At 37.3% G+C, this 20,156-nt stretch overlaps 1 protein-coding gene across 4 annotated transcripts in view; it reads left to right on the top strand.

Annotated features, from left to right (window-relative positions):
- Positions 1-7,349: 7,349 nt before the first annotated feature.
- Positions 7,350-20,156, top strand: part of UNC13C (unc-13 homolog C) — a 617,803-nt gene continuing 604,996 nt past the window's right edge. For 2 of the 4 annotated variants that reach the window (XM_043555384.1, XM_043555383.1), the window contains exons 1-2: positions 7,350-8,007; positions 10,997-11,071. The gene's annotated coding sequence lies outside the window, so the exon portion shown is untranslated. The remainder of the gene's footprint in view (positions 8,008-10,996; positions 11,072-20,156) is intronic. The other 2 variants (XM_043555386.1, XM_043555385.1) reach the window with 1 other exon arrangement.

Below are 20,156 nucleotides of genomic sequence, written 5' to 3'. Positions count from 1 at the left end.
TGGTAAATTCATCTGCATGGGGGAAACTTTGATGATCTCCCTTTTAATTTTTATATGATGCTGTAAGATACTACTTTCTTCTCCCACCTTCCAAAGGTACAGCATTTCCTCTTCCAAGCACCCTTAAATGAATGATAATGATGATGATAACAATAATGGCTGATACTCTGTCAAACTTCTTATATTTTTCAGGTATTTAATCTATAAAACAAACACATAAATTTATAGGTGCTCTTCATTTCACCTCATTTTATAGACGCCCCATAAATCAAAATTACCAACTGTATCTAAATGCTATGATGTCTGAATTACCCTAAAAAGACTATGGTTTCATTGCTTTAACTTTCTCTTCCTCCAAGTGACATACTTGATTAATTTAAAACATAGCCTTGGTTAGTTACAGAGTCTTTCTCAGTAGAATAGCCAAAGTAACCAAAGAAGTGCCGAAGAATAAATAAAGGGCAAAGACATGGAAAGTGAAAAGCTCTAAAGACAAAGTTAATATAGTTCACAGTTAAGCTAGAGCCAACACTTCTGATGATAGTTAACAGAGGGTCTTTCTCCCTGGCTCCAAACCAGAAATCAGGGTTTTGTTTTTGCTTTTTTTGTTCCAGGCCTGCAGAGTGTGTAGATGTGTTCTCTGGAGAAAAACAACTAGGAAACTGAGCAGAATATGAATGTCATGTAAGAGAAAAAATGTCCAATTACATTAAATAAAATGTTCTAAGTGAATATATTTTTGATGAAAGTATTTTAGACCATTTCAATGAAATCTGTTCTTTATGGTTTGTATGCATCCTAGACCATTATTAATTTAGGTGGAAAACACTATTAGTATGAGTCATTAATCATTGCTTACAACAGAAACTGGGCAATTAAAATCACTTTAATCCAAAAATGGTTTTAAGACACCTGTTGGACAAAGCATATATCTTCATGAATTTTGAATCTATGAGTTTCTTGGCAATAATTATTCTCACCCAGTCATCATGGAGCTCCTATTGAGGTCATTTTCATTGCTCTTGGAATGATTAGCACGTATTAAATAACTCCTGAAATACTGGCAGGTAATATGATTCAAAATTATACTCCTTAATTTTCACAAGAAAAGAAATCATTACTGTTCTTGGAAGGAAAATATAAGAATCATTGGTTTATTACTGTGTATATAAATGTTTTATCGGAGACATTTCTTCTAATATTCTGCAAGATCAAATTATGTATGAACTTTGTTGTCAAGCATATGAAAATGTCTAGTGGGCATAAAACATTTAGCAAGCAAATATAAATCATTAAAATAATAATTTTTACTTTGCTCAAAGTTGAAATAAGCATTCGAGAATCCATAAAGCTAAAAAAGGAAAAATGTAACATAATGACTGAACTCATAGTACATACAAACACAGGAAACTAAGGCTCCGGGAGTTTACATAACCGATATGGCAATACAGAGAAAGCAGCAGAGCTAGGAGTGAAAGATGGGGTCTTTGGAGTTGATTTTTTAAAAGTCTTAATAAATATAAGAATTCCTCTGAAAAGGAATGGAGGTCCTCTGATGAATGGAGGTCAGGTTAATAATAATAGAAAATAATGACAATGATATCTGGTACAAATTTTGATAATTATTATTAGATAATGATTGCTGAGTACATACAACATGTCAGTATATACTGAATTACTTGGACTTTGATATTTGATTCACTAGAAACAGTATAAATAGGAATTATTTTTAAAAAATTTTACAGATGAAGTAACCAAGGCTTACTGAAGACATTAGACCAAAGTCAGAAAGAGTTCATGCTAGGGCAAAGCTGGGTAATTAGGCATCTGATTTCCAGAGTCTGGGATTTTCAATGCTGTGTTGTATCATTAAATCATAGTTACCATAAATAAGCAAAAGTTGAAGGAGTAAGGGAATGGAAATCATTTTACTTGATATTGTCCAAATTCTGTATCTTACTAGCAATTAGAACCTCTTAAAAAACAGCAAGAACAACAAAAACCCTTCATCTGATAATTTGCTTGAGTATGGTGCTGACCTGAATTTTATAGATGCAGAGAAGAGAGCAACAGAATGGAGTTATAGATGCTTCACACCAAACAGCATTCAGCATCTCCTGATGGTTACCCAAAGTCTAATGATTGTTACCCAAGTAGACTTATTTTAAAAGAGCATCTGCTTGTGTTGCCGGGTGGCTTAGTCAGTAAAAGTTCTGACTTTGGCTCAGGTAATGATCTCACGGTTTGTGAGTTTGAGCCTTACATCCAGTTCTGTGCTAATAGCATGGTGACTGCTTGGAATTTTCTCTCTCTGTCCTTCTTTCTTTGCCCCTCCCCTGCTCGCTCTCTCTGTCTCTCTGTCTCTCTGTCTCTCTGTCTCTCTGTCTCTCTGTCTCTCTGTCTCTCTGTCTCTCTGTCTCTCTCTCTCTCTCTAAAAATAAAAAGAGTATCTGCTTAGGTAATTACACTCTTTATTAAATTTCTAAAAGACAGCAAAATTTGCCATTGATTATGGTGTTTGAATACTGGTCAGCTACTTGCTGAAACAAGTTTTAAAGTAGAAGTTGCATGCCTCATTTCTACTCTAGTTACCACCACTTACTAGTTCTATATAGTCAGGTAAGTCATGCAGGCTTTTGTAGTGTCTATCATTTTAGTATGGGGCAATCATAAGACCATTATAATATCTTGCAGGTTTTTAAAGATAAGTATCAAATGAGAAAAGGTATGTAAAAACACTTTGCAAGAGCATTAAATTTGAGACATTATTATGTTACTGACTTAACACTGTTGGAATATGTAGTTAGGTGGTTTGTTCAGGTACACATTTGTAAGACAGCTGGTGGGAACAAACGGTTCCATTTGGACCAAGGAATAGAACAAAGCTAACTGGCTACACAGGGACTCAACCCATGTCCTTAGCCTCATTAGCTCTGCTCTACTAACTAAACTCAACCTACCTTTCATGAGTCTTTCAACTGGACATTGGTGATACAAAAATGAATGAACCAAGGTCTCTGACAGTCAAGCCCATAAAGGCTTAGGGTAAAGAGTAAGTTAATTGTTAACATACCTTATACTAAGCTACTACCACCACAGAGGCTTATGAATTGCTAAGAGAGCACAGAGGGCCAGCAATACTAACTAGGGAAGTGTGACATTCTCCTCTTGTTCCTGAATTTGTTGAACCCCACACTTCTACATCTTTTTCTTTTAAGTTGTATTTTATTTCTAGATAGGTAACATACAGTGTTACATTAGTTTCAGGTGTACAATATGCTGATTCAACACTTCCATACATCAGCTGGTGCACATGATGACAAGTGCACTCCTTAATCCCCATCACCTATTTCACCCATCCTCCAACCACCTCCCCTCTGGTAACCATCATTTTGTTCTGTATACTTAAGAGCCTTTATCTTGGTTTGTTTCTTTTTGCCTTTGCTCATTTGTTTCTTAAATTCCACAATTGAAATCATATGATACTTGTCTTTCTCTGACTTATTTTATTTAGGACTATACTCTTTAGCTCCATCATGTCATTGCAAACAGTAATATTTCAATCTTTTATGGCTGAATAATAACCTATTGTATGTGTGTGTACAGCACATCTTTATCCATTTGTCAATCACTGGATACTTCAGTTGCTTCCATATCTTGGCTCTTGTAAATAATGCTGCTATAAACCTAGGGGTGCATGTACTCTTTTGAATTAGTAAAAGTTTTACATCTTAAGAGACTATAGTGTACTTAAATCCACAAGTTGAAGAATAGTCAATCTAATTTCTCTTTGGAAATTCTAACAGTATATTTCTTCCTTTTTTTTTTTAACGAACATTATTTCATGGGTGAAAAATTCTAGAATAGCATAGCTGTGTGTTTGTGCTTTAGGGGTTCTTAGGTAGTTTCATTCAACATGTAAGCAGGAGCTGGAGTCCTCTAAAAGCTTGAATGTGGGTAGAAGGTCAGCTTCTAAAATGGCTTTTTCACATGACTGTTGGTAGGGAGTCTCAGTTCCTATCTGGCAATGGGGAGGGGACTTTAGGTACTAGTCCTACGGGCTTCCTTCTAGGCTGCTTGGGTGTCCCCAGGACATGGCAGCAAATTTTACTCAGAGTGAGCAAACCAAGAGAGAGTAGGCAAAAAGAAAGCTGCAGTACTTGTATGACCTGGTCTCCAAAGTTACAGAGTGTTACTTCATTTCAAAGGTACAATTTTTACATGACTTCTAATTTAATGGAAAACTTCAAGAATAGAACTTAGTGTGTGCTTTACTATCCTGAAATGAACATTTTGCAAATCTTTCCAGTCTGTGTGATGGCTTATTCCCAACTATTTGTTTGCCTATACATTATTCAGTTATACAAAGCTAGAAACAACTTAATAATTTTGATGTAAACGTGTTTTTGTCTTGACTATGTTGATTATTTTAACGTTAATCCAATTCACCAATTCATCTAAATGGAAACAGGGAACCAATGACTGTTGAGTGTTTTTTTTTAATAGGTCCAGTGATTGGTTACCATCTCCCTAAAATAAAGAGCAAGGTTTTCTAGAAAACAGAAAATGGAATTCAATACATAAAAGGTTGATTCCTGCTTTTTCAAGAATTCTCTGTTGCTTAAAGCCAAATGCACAGGCAGTAACAATTCTACAAGAACAGGCCTTTAACTTGATCTTTTTGGTTTAGTTAGGCTTTATTACCAATAAAAAATGACCAGTGACCCAGAATGGTTCTTCTCCCACCTGAACCATAAATGAGACAAATGATCTGGCCCACCTTATGTCTTGGGACATGGGAGATGAATGGTACCCCAGAGGTTTTCTCCTCCTGAAATTACTGTTGAAAGATTTAAAGCAGAAATTATCTTACAGTTTCAATCAATCCATCTGTGAGTAAGTTTTGGGGCATGTACGTATCTCTAGAGGTGTTAAGTATATAAATGGAAATCGCTCATTTCCTATCCTGTGTTTTATGTTACTAATTCAAGAATTTGATAAGTTCTTGCAAAAGTGGAATGTGTCTTACTGATAAGAATGTGTAGAACTCTAACAGATTGCAGTATTCATATGATGGTGATTATATATTATTCAAATCAAGTATTTAAATGAAAACTAGCCATCAAGAGCCAAGGAAATACTGTTACAGATTTTGATGTCCCTGCAGGTCAATAAAGTTGTAAAGCTCTGTCATTCTCTCCAGTAGTGACATACTTTATTAGCATCTGGTGTCGCTCAGATACATGATTCCTGCCACTCTCAGAGATGTAAATAGTTTCCATTTTGAAATACATAACCACGATCCTGATGATTACAGCTAAGTAGTGCATCTATCAGAACACACACACTAACTTTGGAACGTTCTTGAAAGATACATTCTTGGGGCGCCTGGGTGGCGCAGTCGGTTAAGCGTCCGACTTCAGCCAGGTCACTATCTCGCGGTCCGGGAGTTTGAGCCCCGCGTCAGGCTCTGGGCTGATGGCTCAGAGCCTGGAGCCTGTTTCCGATTCTGTGTCTCCCTCTCTCTCTGCCCCTCCCCCATTCATGCTATGTCTCTCTCTGTCCCAAAAATAAACATTGAAAAAAATTTTTTTTAAAAAAGAAAGATATATTCTTAAAAACAGACTGATGATCACCATCCCTGTTGTTTCCTCTATGAGATTATTTGAATTAGAGAAATACTTTGACTCCTCTTTCATCCCAGTACATACAACACATTCTGACAACCACACAGGAATAGGATCACCTTACCTGTATTTGCTTCTATAGGTTAGGTTTTAACATTTAATACACTGACATTATACCCTACTTGACTGAGGTCTCCTCTACATTGCACTATTTCGGGTGCTGGGGCTCTCCACTGAGCATAGCTTCAGCACTTTGTTCTGGGTATTGTACACCCAAAAAAGAAGAAAAAGACTCTATAAGTAGGTGTTCTTTCCTCTGTGTATTGAAGGGCATTCTTCAAAACAGTATATTGGCTAGCCTGAATTTTTCTATCTAAAAAAGTCAAGTTTTGCCCTACCTACTCTGAGATCTGACAGTTTTCCTTTGCTCGTCTTGCGTGCTTACAGCCAGGGGCAGCAAAGCTTTGTCCTGCCTACCACTCTGGAGCTTTTAAAGGCAGGGATCACGCTGACCTAGTGTTTGCCCCCCTGATGCAGCTCATTAGACCTCGAGCAGATGCTCAAGTCCATTAACAGTCACTTGAGCAGCCGATTGAGGAAGCTGTGTGGCTGTGAGCTAAAGGTGGGGCTGAGAGCCAGGAGTGGGGAGGGCTCAGCTCCTGGCACCTGGCACATACATTGTGTTGAATTGGGGGCAGTTATTTTTAATTGTAGAGGTGTTATTGGTTGTCACCTGTAGTGGGTGGAATGGGTTTGGCATAGGTTTTGCCAAAAATGATCCGTCAGGCTTAGCTGTTGGGTTTGCTGTCAATGAGGGAATATTACATGTTCAGGTAAGGTAGAGTCCATTCTAAAGTTGGTCAGACCTGTGTATCCTTACGTGTACTGAAAAATGCCTCACAAATCTCTATGTTCTACTGTCTAATCTGTTAATCATTGACTATTCTTCCGTCCTGGAAACACCCATCTATTTTCTAAAATGCAAGGAAAAGTAGATAGAAGAAAGATAACAGACCAGATGCAGCCTCAAATCTATAAATTATTCCAGGACTTGAGCTTCTTGAAGCCTCTATTTTAAGAGCCAGTACTTTTTTTTGTTTGTTTCAACAGGAGGGTTAGAGGATAGAAAATGCTTTATTGATGGAAAGTGGGAGCTGTTACTCCCTCCACCTCCTCGACTCAGCAAAACTAAAAAAGAAAGCAAGCCCGTCCAATTCCCAGCCAGATCTTTAGAACATTAACATCAAATGGAAAGACGGTCTAAGTGAGAAGCAAAACCTTTGTATTACTCTTAAGTTTCCACCATTTCCCACTTTGATTTGTGTATGTGTCTTTAATTCAGATTTTTAAAGAATCACCTTCAAATGGCTTTCCACACATTAAGAAGAAGAAAACCATCTGGGATGGGATCCCAGCATCTATTCCCTTTAAATACGGGGTCCGGTCAGCTGCCTCTCAGTGGCTATTTGGGAATTAGACTGTGTGCAGTGTACTTTTCATGATTCCAAGCACAGCCAATTACATCTGAACCAGTAATTTTTGAATTATTCTCGTTATCAAAGAGGCTGCAAACACAGCTAGCTAGCAGAATTGGCCGCACAGTTGTCTCCTAGGTCATCTCTCCGTGATTTAAAAAAAAAAAAAAAAAAAGGCTGAGGAAGCTCTGGCACCCAGGCGTTTTCCCCAGCGATGAAGCTGCATCCCACAGTTAGCTGTCAGTGTGGTGGTGACGCCGGCCACCCCTGGCAGCGGCCACGGTGCTTTTCCGTGAGCAGGGGCTGTGGCTCAGCCTGGAGGAGCTGCTCTGTACAGCAGCAGGGGCGACAGCAGAGGGAGCCGAGGCGCTCTGGGCAGAGGAGGCTGGGGGATCGCAGTGTCTGTGCTGCATTCCCCAAAGCAGCCGTGGCCCGCGCTGTGTGAAGTTCCCTGCACGCACTCAGCCGCGATGCTCCTCACCCTCAATTGTTGATGAACCTTGGCGCTCGTCAACGCACGGGAGACAACCCGGTTTGCTTTCTTAGAGACAGGGATGAGAAATGAGCTGCCGAAGCAATTTGGCAATGAGGAGAGTGAAAGGCAGTTTCATGCCAGCAGCTAAGTTGTAAAATTGCTTTGGAGGCTGCTGCCTGGGGAGCACGATAGAATTGACAAGAACAGACACCGTTGCAGACCAAAGGCATGCCTGATTGCACTTGAGTCGGATCGCTGGGATGCAGCCTCCTCTCCTGCTCTAACTATTTGTGGCTGAATAAAGGAAAGGAGACTAGAAACACGATTCCAAGTGGTATTCCTGAAGGGAAAACACATACACTCCAAAAGGAGGGGAGAAACAGCCCAGCTGGTGTGTACATTTTTTTTTTTAAAAAGGAGAATCCCTCAGGTATGTTCTTTTCCCTGTATGCGCTGCCTTATCTGCATGTGATTTTGTTTCTGTATTTTCTTGTTGATTCTTTTTGTTTGCACTTTGAATCACAGCCATGAGGGTTCTCCTAGTGTAGTAGATACATTTGTAAATGTTCAGTTCTTCTGTGTTAATAATATGGGTGGCTCTATGTAGGATCATGGACTTCTCAATCATTGCTTTATTTGAAATGCAGAATGATAAACGATTGCTTAGTTTTCACTCAACTTTCAGGGGAATATCTGCTTAGGGACAAACAAGGCGAGGATAAAAGGCTGAGATGTTTCCTAATCCTGTGGGCTTTGGGGGGCAACAGTAGACCCAATCATAAAAGTTGAAGGCTTCTAGGAAGGGGTTAAAAGCCAAAATGCCATACACTAGCACTGTGTTGCTCAAGTGTTTTTCCAGCTCAGCATTGGTCTGGAGCAAATAGAGCTTTACCAGTGGTTCTGCATTTCGACCTCTTGATCAGTCCTTCAAGACTAAGATCCTGCGGATTTGCTTTCAAGAGACGAATTGCTTAAATTGTATACTTGGTTCTGTTTTACAATTGTTCTGTGGTGCTGAAGGAGGCAGTCTAAAAAAATCCTTTTGCTTCAACAGCTCGAGTAAACCCTAACTTCTGCAATTACATCATCGATATACTTGTATAATAAAGAGAAAGGGCAACAATAGTAACGTTGGCTGCCTTTTAGTACCTTAGGCTGAAATGACAAAGCTTGAAGTCAATTTTCTTTATTAGGCTTAAAGGGAAAAAGGAAAGAGGTGGGTGGGTAACTCACATAAAAATGAGATTTTGGAAATACTCTTTAAAAAGTAAGAATATAAGTTTATCTTATTTTTAAATTAATAGTAAATATAGTACTTTTAAAAATCTTGCAGTCTTTTATACTTGAGTACATTATTTTTATAAAAGTGGGTACAACTGGTAATACATTAAAACATACATGTATTCAAATTCAATGAGCTTTACTGGAGCGGAGAAATAAGAGAATGGGAAAGTTTGGTACCTTTTTATATATATCAAAATAATTACAGATTTTTGACTTAATACAAAGAGTTAATGCCAAAGCTCTGGAAACTGACTTTATTATTACCAGTATTTTCTTAAGATTTCAAACTCCAAATGGAGTAGAAATAAATGAGATTTAAACTGTAATTTATGCATACTGTAAAGTAAATCACCATCCTGCTCTTTTAAAATTAAAACCTCTTTTTTGCCACATGTTAGCAATACAGAGCACTGATTTGGGCCATACAAAGAAAAAATGGGTAAATCAGGTATTTCAAAATTTCACCCTTGATATCGTTTCACAACGATATCAAAATATGGTAAATAATCACAAGCAGTTACTGGGCCAGAAGGGTGATTTGAAAGATGGGCATAAGTTGAGTTTGCATTCATTAGTATGGTATGGAAAAAATTGTGTATTTCTTTTATGTTGACATCTTGTATGAAAAACATTATAACATCTGTAGATGAAACACAATAGCAATGACACTACAGTAATCTCACTGAATCCATTAAATGATTATTTTTCAAACTGATGAATGAACTGAGCTGAGATAATTTAAAAGAATATTCAAAACTCTCACATACAAAGTTACCAGTTCAGACCACAATGGAATTCTAAGTATAATTTCAGTCAAACTGTGAACTTGAATTTGAAAGTGAATAAACAGGTACAGGTTTATTTCCTAGCATTTGATTATTTGTTGTGAGGCTTCCACTACAGGGATTTGGAAAGTTCTTCTAGAAATTGTCATCACCATGTGCTCATCTGAAATATGAGATGAACATGTTAGATAAGCCTAGAAAATTCACTTACCATGTACTTATTATTAACAAGGTGAACTATTTCCCTTCCTTGGCTGTCTATCACCTTTCTATGGTAGCTAGTCTTTACAAAGCTATGAAGTATGTGGTACACAGAACTACTTGTTTGAGAACCAATGCTCTTTTTCCCATACTCCATGCACTTCCAGTCCCATTGACCTATTCGGCTAATGCATTGTAAAGTCCCTAGCGTAAATTTTCTGAGACATAATGCCACCTGTACATCATCTCCTAGTTTTCATACCATTAGCTTTTGTTTTTCATTCTTTCCATCTCATAGTCTTTACTCTTGGAAGGACTTTCTCCAGATTTTTTGAAACGGGAATCACCTTTCTACCTGAGAAAAACATACCTGTTGTTCAGCTGGAAATTTTCAGAATTTTAAATATATGCCAAATTTGTTCCTAAACCACCCTCTTACAGATAAAAAGCCACGTTCTAATGGTGTTACAGTTTATATATAATATCAACTTATTTGATAATACCTTTAAGATAATACCACACAAGCCATAATGCAAATTGAAGGAATGAAACTTGCATCCTTTGTTGTAATGTTATTGTTACAAGTCTTTTCCGGATCTTAAGTGTTCTGTTCTGTGCTCGGATGGCTAAACTCCAGTTCCCTTCCAACCTATAAAAGGGGGGTGGTACTTATTAATAGCCCTCTCAGTTAGTAGCTTTTGAGCCTGCAGAAGACTGAGCCCTCAGTTCTATAATCTCTGTAGAGATAATGGCTATGACAGCACTGTTTGCTTCATGTGGTGTATTTGACAACATAGGAGGAAAGGTCATCTTCTAACCTCTAGATCAAAAGTTCTCTGGAGAAGTAGAGGTGAAGTCAATCATTTCTCCTTCTCTTGTGAAAATGGTTGTGATCCAAGAGGGATAAATGTTTCCTATCTCTTGCATATCCTAGTTACATCATTTAGCCCCAGCCTATAGAAAATATTATGATCTTGATATGGCAAGTATTTTATTTTCCCTGCATAGTAAATTAAAGTACTTTCTGGAAATAAATACTGGTTAGCAAGATGTAAACTCAATAAATTATACTCACGGTTTGCAAAGTATGTTTAAAAAGTGATCCCAGGAGATGGGTTTTCCTCTAAAATATTTTTTTGTCTCTTTTAGGCTTTTACAACTTCACCTTCAGATGGTCTCTATTCCCAACAGCCAGTCTCCATTGGTCTAAGTCCTATGTTCAAGGTAAAATACACTTTTTTTTTCCTCTGAGCATTCTGACTCTTAAGAATCTAAGTGCAATATGTCTTTTTGATAGACAAAAACATGTTTTGAATGAAAATATTTTGCTTCATTTGTTTCATAAATTGAAATAACATATGCCAGAGCTAGCTTTTCCAGGTATTTCGTTAAAACTAAGGGAAAGAAAAGAAAAAGAGTACTTTTCAGATAGGGATGACTATTTCTGTTTCATAGATGGAAGAACTGATGACTTGGGCACAATCACTGAGGCATGTTTCTGAGCAGGGACACTGCTGATGTGATCCTAGAAACATTGGAGGAAGACAGGACATGTTTTAAATCCTGTCTTTATTCAGTGGCACATAACAAAACAACCCCACCCCCCGAAAAAACCCTAAGCAAATGCTTTATCAGTGAGAACTATTTAGTAAAAATTGTCAATCAGATAAAAATAGAGAATCTGCACATTTAGACCAGAGTCCCTTGCATTTTGCTGTCTAGTAGAAAAATGCCATAGTTAGTCAAATCCTGATTCAGTCTCCAACTGCCTGGGTAAACTGGGGCTGTCCTTTTATAAGCATTGGTTTTCTCATCTGTAAAAGACTTTGATGCTCATGAAGACTCAGTTCTTAGACTCAAATTCTGTGAAATTTACATAGTGCAGACTCTATGGAGTTGACTTTATTTGAAATGTAGTCACAGAATTACTTGATTCTGTTTTGCTTCTCCAAAGGTGAGAGGTTAATAAATATCAGTTCCTGCCTGACAAACTGAAGAAGCAGAATTAATGCTTTCAGGACTTATACACAATTGGTCAACGTGTTTTCTTTGACATACGAGACAATGATAAGTATTAGCTTAATCGTATTCCAGATAACTGCATATTGTGTATACAGCCCTGTATTGGTGAGGCATAAAATATTTGCTGCAGCTCTGATAGATTTTGAGGTGCTGCCATTTTGTTGCAAGAAACAGATGGTATTCAGGTACTTACCTGCTCACTTTATTAGAGTCATTCATAAAACATTTTATTGAGAGGATTTAAAATTATGGGCGCCTGGGTGGCTCAGTTGGTTGAGTGTCCAACTTAGACTCAGGTCATGATCTCATGGTCCATGAGTTTGAGTCCTGCATCGGTCTCTGTGCTGACAGCACGGAGCCTGGAGCCTACTTCGATTCTGTGTTCCCCCACCCCCCTTCCTCCTCTACTCACATTCTGTCTCTCTATCAAAAATAAACAATAAAAAAATTTACAATTAAAGTGTATGTGTATTTAGTCATGAGTAGATTTGTCCTCTCTATCCAGCTGTCTTTCCTTCTGGATGGGCACACTTGTAAGAATATGCTAGAAGGGAATTGCAGGGCCCTCTCATTGCTGAAGGGGCAAACTTGGGAAACTTCTTAAACCTATTTATGTCTTAATTTCAAAGAAGGTTGATTGACAGGGGCAAAATATGTAGATTAAACTCCAACTTGTAAAAATTAAAATTTAATTCTAGTTCTTGGACAATAATTGATAGGATTACAGGATAATGCTAAGTACCCAATAAATTGTCACAATATTACTGGACAGTAGAAGAACATCTTTTTTTAAAAAATAAATAAGACCTAAAGCTTGATAAATAAATAAAAGAAATTACAATAAATTCCCACATCAATTGCTTTTTTCCTCCATTTAGCCTTGAGTTAGGAGCAATTTTTTGTTCCTCTGTCTCTTTGTCCTGCTGAACTGAACTTCTTTAGTGGCCTATACTAAGTCATTAAGGGGATTTGCATTACATGTCTCCCCAAAGTAAAGAGATTGCATTCTAGTCTCCTCCAAACTGCTCTTTTTCCTAATTTCCTGTCTCCCACGCTCAAATCTCAAGTTATTTTCCCTTCCTTTTTCTTCCTCATGATCTGTATTGATGACCAAATCTTGTTTCTTTTTGGTACATCATTTGTAGCCATGCTTTCTTTCCTCTTCCTATTGTACCACCTTAGTTCACGTTCTTGTCTCTTTATAACTAAAATACTGCTTCGATCTTCCAATTGTTCTATCTTTATGAGCCTCTATTCCTAGCATCTGTTCTGCCTGCTATTGCCAGATTCATTGTCCTAAAAAATGCCTTGATCATTGCATATGTCACTCTCTGTGCAAAAACTTTCAAGGACACCACTTTGTATACAACATTCTAAACTACTTAGTATGGAAAAACAAGTAACTCTTTTACAGCAAGATTTCAGACTGCCTTTCCAGCTTTGTTTTACTTCCAGTTTCTGACCCAATTAAACACAAATACTCAGTTTCCAAACACCGAGATTTTATACAATCCTACAAACTGAATTAGTTGCAGGATTGATTTGCTAATGCATCATGGGCTTTCTTATGAGATTTCGCTTTTGGGCTTGATGTATAGTTTAGATATTTATTATTCCACCTAATATTAAAAAAAAAAATTAGCAATACTATAAGGCAATTAAGTACACGATCTGTGTAAACTTTGACAAATTGTTCAAAATTTCTGTTTTCTCAATCAGAAGATGATGGCACCATAAAGAGCGCTGCTTCAAAGTGTTTTTACAAGAATAAAATAAACTAATATAGATTAGGTGTCCAAAGAATACTAGCTATTATTAATTTTAATTATGTTCATATTCTTCACTACTTTATACATAGAGAGTGAGTAATCAGTAAATCTGTTTATATTTAATTTAAAGTCTATAATATTACTAGTTAATAGAGGAAAAGACAAGTAAGGGAAGGAGAGAGACTAGTATACAAAGTAAGAAATAACAAAAAGAAAAACAATGTCAGAAGGAAAAACCTAAGCCTCTCTTGTGACCTAAGTTAGTAATTACCTTGGCAACTACTTTTAGAACAAATTGGAATAGGTTTGAACACCTTTTTTTTTTTGATGAAATCAATGGCCCTGGGATTCCAATGTTCTTATATGTGTTCTTCATAGAATAATGAAACGGCAAATCTGAATGACTTTCAGTATTATAGATCATTGAGGCTTTGTGAGGAGTCTGCCACTACAAAATGCTTCTGGGAACAAACAGAGATTAGGGTATGATCAGTAACCCTGATTTATTCTCAATTTTCAGAATTTTGACTTCATGAGGCCCCCAGTAGCTCTATGGCAGATGTCAGGATCTAGCGCCCGCCCACGTAGCTCATGAACAGAACCACTGAAAGGCAGAAGTGTAGCTTCAAGAGAGGTGGAAGATGAATAAAAAGGGACGTTCCTGCCTGACTTTTCCTAGGTCGGAGCCATGTCACATTACAGATCCATGTCCGATTTCTCTGGTGTGTGTCTTCCTGTTCTTGACGAAGGGCTCCAGACTAAGTACTACCTTTTTTTAGTTAGGGGTCCTATATCTTCCCTCATTTCTTTTGACGTGAATCTTGCCTGATAATCTAGCATGTGATTTATGGCTATCCAATTTACTGTTGCAGCACATCCAACTTCCATCCACTTTATTGGTCTTAATCACCTCGATTCCTGCTTTGTGGTATCTAGTTTCCAAAGGATTCAGCAATAACCACAATTATGGAAAGAAATCCAGGGAATTTCCAATGGTGTTTTTTTAGTTTTCGAAAGGAATTCTTAGAGCATCTGTTTTTTTCTGACAGAGGAGGCAATCTGGCTAATTATAGACATGCTTTACACCTGCAATATTTGATTTTGGAGGAGAATTTCCCCAAAAAGAGTGAATGAGGAGTCTGAGCCAAAATATGCTCAAATTCCTTGGCTGAGCTTGAAATCTTTAAATTCCTCATTAATGATAGTAAGGAAAGAGGCTGCCCGGTAGGGGAAAAATATCATAAACTCTAGAACTTAAAGTAAATTTGAGCCTGACTTTGTAAGTGTTCTTTGTGAGTTTTGTGTTCCTTGGTGAACTTTCACTTCATGTACTTGACACTATAAGCTTTGATGAGTTTCTCTCAGTTGGTTCCAGTTGTCTGTACTTGAGGCCTTATGTGCCAAATATAATTTGCTGATTGTTGTGTTTGGAATATAGAGCTTCCTTCCATGAGAATGAAGATGTGTCTCAGAATGCAGAAAAATTATAAAGTTCACAAGATGTGACACAAATTTCAAGTGTCAAATTAGAATTATAAAATTCCAGATGTAGTTTTAAAAAAAGTATAGGAGTACCTGGGAGGTAGGAGCACCTGGGAGGTACATATCAAAGTAGTTACAGTTTCTGCATGCCTGGTTTTCAACTATTTCTTAGTTAACCCATATCGTGTTTCCCTTTTTATTGTGAACTCAGTCTGTCAGTTTGGTTATCTAAAATGCCTACAAGACAGATAATTTACTGGACTGTTTAATGCCAGATGAAAACGTTCTAAAAAGTAAAGCTTATTCATATTTTTATGCAAAGAAATTTGTTACTGTATGTCTCTAAATATTAATGAGAAAACCAAGCAATTTGGAGTCTAATGGAAAGGTCTTGTGAACTCCTATTTATCATGAATTAAAATATTTTTAAACAATTAATTGGTGCCAGTAACTTTGGAACAAGAATAAATATAGATATTTGTAGGTGATGATACTACTTAAAGATTAAAAAACCCTCTTGTGTCTGCAGTACTGTATAATAATGATACATACTCATTATGATAGCTTGGAAGATTTCTAAGGGTTCCCCTTAGTGCTTTATACATTATAAAATATTAAGTTATGTTTAGCACAAATGGTGTTTACTTAATACTCTCTAATTGGTAAGTAGATGTTTGGGATAAATAGGCATTTCCTATTTAGTTAAATAACACAGTGTTAATGGTGAGAGGTGGCTGGGTAATTAGAATTCTTTTTGCTTTGAGATGTAGTAGAAATAACCTTTAGAAAGTAAGTTAACTCTTACATGGATCGATTATTAGTATTGAGGAAAATATTCTGTACCAAGATCACAGACCTGACTTCTAACACATCATATCATAAGAGAAAAACAATTGATCATAAAGAACAAGGGGAAAAAATTAATGTGAAGCAAAATCCATCTCTCTTCCCAAAAGAGCAATTCAAAGCCAGAATCCTACTGGAGGAAAACATGAATAAACTCTCTGTCTGAAAAAGAGTACATTTTTTAATATTTATGGATACTAGGTTTATATTAATAATTTTGTTGAGATCACTACTGAAATTCATCATAGGGTCCTGAGGCTTCTGCAGATGGCTACATAAGACGGGGCATGAGTGTCACAAACAATAGGAGAAAGTCAAGTTTGGGTTTGAACCATGTCCATAAAATTGCTTTTTCAGAAAACCCAGCACACCAAAATGACCATGTGCACATTTTCTGTTCTTGCTGTATGCCTTAGGCTGCCTGAGGGACCTCTCCTGTACCTTTCTGACTGGGAGGTATACATCCTGCCTCTTGAGCTGCTGCCTTTGTCCTAATTAGACGAGCTTTAAAACATTGGGAGTCTAGGGGATTCCTTCTGGGTTAATTACAGAGCTGTAAGCAGCTTTTGCAGGAGAAGTGAAGCAAGTTCAGTTTTAGACAAGATGTGTCTGTGTGGCTTTAATGTGTGATTGCCTGTGCAGGGGCCAGAAGGTTTGGCTTTCCTGACACCTGTCTCCCTCACCATCTAGTCTGGTCTTAATTGCTAGTGCCTATAACTGTCTTTTCTATTCTTCATGAGACTGTGAGTTCCTTGACAGTAAGGTGTGTGCCATTATCATTGCCAAACCGATGGAATGCTTACATATATTAAAGAGAAAGACAGAAAACCCTGGTGAATTAAAATGATTCTGATGGATACAGTACAACAATTTCCTGTGTTTGACATTGTTAATAACAAAAGATAAAGCTTAAACAAATTTTTTTGATATTTTATTTTATTAAAATTGTTTTTTAATGTTAATTAAGAGAGACACAGAGTGTGAGTGGGGGAGGGGCAGAGAGAGAGGGAGACACAGAATCCGAAGCAGGCTCCAAGCTCCAAGCTGTCAGCACAGAGCCTAACACTGGGCTTGAACTCACAAACCATGAGATCATGACCTGAGCTGAAGTCGGCCGCTTAACCAATTGAGCCACCCAGGTGCCCCAGCTTTTTTTTTTTTTCTTCTGCTATTACAAATACAGCCAGATACAAACCAGAGGGAGGATTATTTCTGATTATGCATTCAAGTATTTGTTAGTTTGGAAACATGGATGGTATATAGATGATCTGCAAGCTAATGTCAATGTTAAATTCTCTAGAGAATTGGCTTTTTCTTTTTTTTTTTTTTTGGCAAAATTTGCTAAATACTTTTGTAATGTAAGTATCACTCCATTGATTATACCTGTTTTTTGAATGTAAAGTTGCTTATACTGATGCATAATAGAGTTTTTGTTGGTTTGTTTTAAACAACAGGCAGTATGGTCATTCTGTCTTCCACATTTAAAAAGACATGTGCTAGGTGCTAACATGTAACACTGCAGTCGCCCTTCGTCTCAGTTTTGGCAGAGATCTCTAGCACTGTCATAATACAGAAATCAGAGGAAGTATTGGATTGAAAAGTCTAAGCTTATATTCCTGTTTATTTCAGTTGTCCTTCCCACCATCCTTAAGCAGGATAATGAGATAGGGGTTACTTTAATGGGGGAGAAATCAGAAAGGGAGAATAGGCCAGTTTGTCCAAAAGGTAAATGAGCCATGACAACTATGAATATCTGTTTCCTCACCTTAACCCAGTCACTTATTCTGGTGTGTGTGTGTGTGTGTGTGTGTGTGTGTGTGTGCGCGTGCGCGCATGTGTGTAGAATCTTCTCCCTATTAAAACACAGCTGTTTTGTGTCGCATTCCCTTACTACTTTGTAATTCTTTGTTCCATACATTCAGATAATTATCCCATGTATACACAGGGCCATATATGAAAGAGAGACCATAAGTAAAGAATAAACAGTTACAAAACTATCAAGAGAATGCAACAAACGATTAGGAAGATTAAATGAGGGAGTGTGGGGGAATGTCTTGCTCTCTGCTGGCCAAAAAACTAGCTTCAATTGGTTTATTCCCATCTGTATATAAAGGACATATTAGAGTCATGCTTTAATGCTGTGTGATAAAAATTTTAAATCTTTCATTAAAATGTTTAGAAGTTTATTATTTACTTATTTATAAAGGCAGAGAGAGAGAGGGAGAGAAAGAGAATCCCAAGCAGGCTCCACACTGTCAGCCTAGAACCTGAAGCAGGGCTCAGACTCATGAACCATGAGATCATGGCCTGAGCTGAAATTAAGAGTCAGGCGTTTAGCTGACTGAACTACTCAGGATCCCCTTAAATCTTACATTTTTAAAAGTTTCAGTAGTAGTATATGCACATATACTTCCTACATCACACTCCTTTCTAAAAATTAGAAATTGTCTTTACACTTTGCTTTTTATTGTGTATGTGGATTTACTTTTTACTACGAGTGAAGTTGGAACCTGTAGAGAATGACAAAATAGTTTCAAGGAAAAGAAACTGTTAGAAGTACAAAAGTACTATTTGTTTATTTGGTAAGATTTCAGGGCCATGAAGTTGTTACATTTGGAAATGAGAACAAAAACAACTCTACTTTTCTCCCCCCAGACTACTGATGCTTTGTTACTCTAAAATTCTTCCAAATATCCCAGATGAGTAAATGAGTTAAGCTGCGCCAGTTGTCAACATCTAGTTATCAGATTCTTTCCTGAAAGTTATGGTAGGTAAGGTAAGACCTGAGTAATTGGACACGTGAGGCAGAGAAAGGATTCATCATTTGGTAGCACAGAAAAGATGAACAGACAAGAGGCCAGGTTGTTGGAAACAAAATTTGTTTACCTTACAAACTTTGTGTTTTAAGGGTTAAGCATTTCTGTGCTCCTCAGCTACAAGGCTCAGACCAACTAGCTGAAAGCATTATTAGATGCTAGGAAACCTTTGATTTATTACTGAAAGTTTGAACCTCTTGACCCCTTTCACCTGTTGTGCTCATCCTCCCAACCCCACTCCCTTCTGGCAACCACCAATTTGTTGTTGGTATCTATGAGGTTGGTTCATTTGTTTTGGTTTTTAGATTCCACATATAAGTGAAATCATACGGTATTTATCTTTCTCTGTCTGACCTATTTTATTTCACTTAGCATAATTTTCCCAAGGTCCATCCATGTGGTTGCAAATGGCAAGATTTCATTCTTTTTATGGCTGAGTAGTGTTCCGTAGTGTGTGTGTGTGTGTGTGTGTGTGTGTGTGTGTGCGCGCATGCACATGTGTGCACACAGGTGCATATGTGTGCACACACCTCTTTATTTACTCCTCCATTGATAGACACTTAGGTTGTTGCTGTATCTTGGCCATTATAATGTGATAAAGATAGGAGCACATGCATTTTTTAAAAAATACTCAGAAGTAGATACACTAGATCATAAAGTAGTTCTATTTTTAATTTTTTGAGGATCCTCCACACTATTGTCCACAATGGCTTACATTCTCACCAACAGTACACAAGGGTCCTATTGTGGTTTTGATTTTCATTTCCCTGATGATTAATGATATTGAACAAATTTTCATGTCACTATTGGCCATCTTTAGGTCTTCTTTGGAAAAAATTCTGCTCAGGTCTTCTGTCCATTTTTTAAATCAAATTGCTATATATACTACATAGTTTTATGTGTTATTTATGTAGTTTTGGTATTCTTCTTTTATCAGATACATGATTTGCAAATACATTCTCTCATTCAGTAGGTTGTCTTTTCATTTTGTTGATGGTTTCCTTTGCTTTACAAAAGCATTTTATTCAAATTATTTATTTATTACAATATTTATTTATTTTTTTTTATTTTTTTATTTTTTTTTAATTTTTTTTTTCAACGTTTATTTATTTTTGGGACAGAGAGAGACAGAGCATGAACGGGGGAGGGGCAGAGAGAGAGGGAGACACAGAATCGGAAACAGGCTCCAGGCTCTGAGCCATCAGCCCAGAGCCCGATGCGGGGCTCGAACTCCCAGACCGCGAGATCGTGACCTGGCTGAAGTCGGACGCTTAACCGACTGCGCCACCCAGGCGCCCCTACAATATTTATTTTTGAGAGGGACAGGGGCAGAGAGAGAGGCGGACAGAGAATCCAGAGTGGATTCTGCACTGA

Source organism: Prionailurus bengalensis, chromosome B3 (assembly GCF_016509475.1).
Source record: "Prionailurus bengalensis isolate Pbe53 chromosome B3, Fcat_Pben_1.1_paternal_pri, whole genome shotgun sequence".
Lineage (NCBI taxonomy): Eukaryota > Metazoa > Chordata > Mammalia > Carnivora > Felidae > Prionailurus > Prionailurus bengalensis.
The sequence above is the reverse complement of the archived record's forward strand: the minus strand, read 5'-3'. Positions and strand labels throughout refer to the sequence as shown.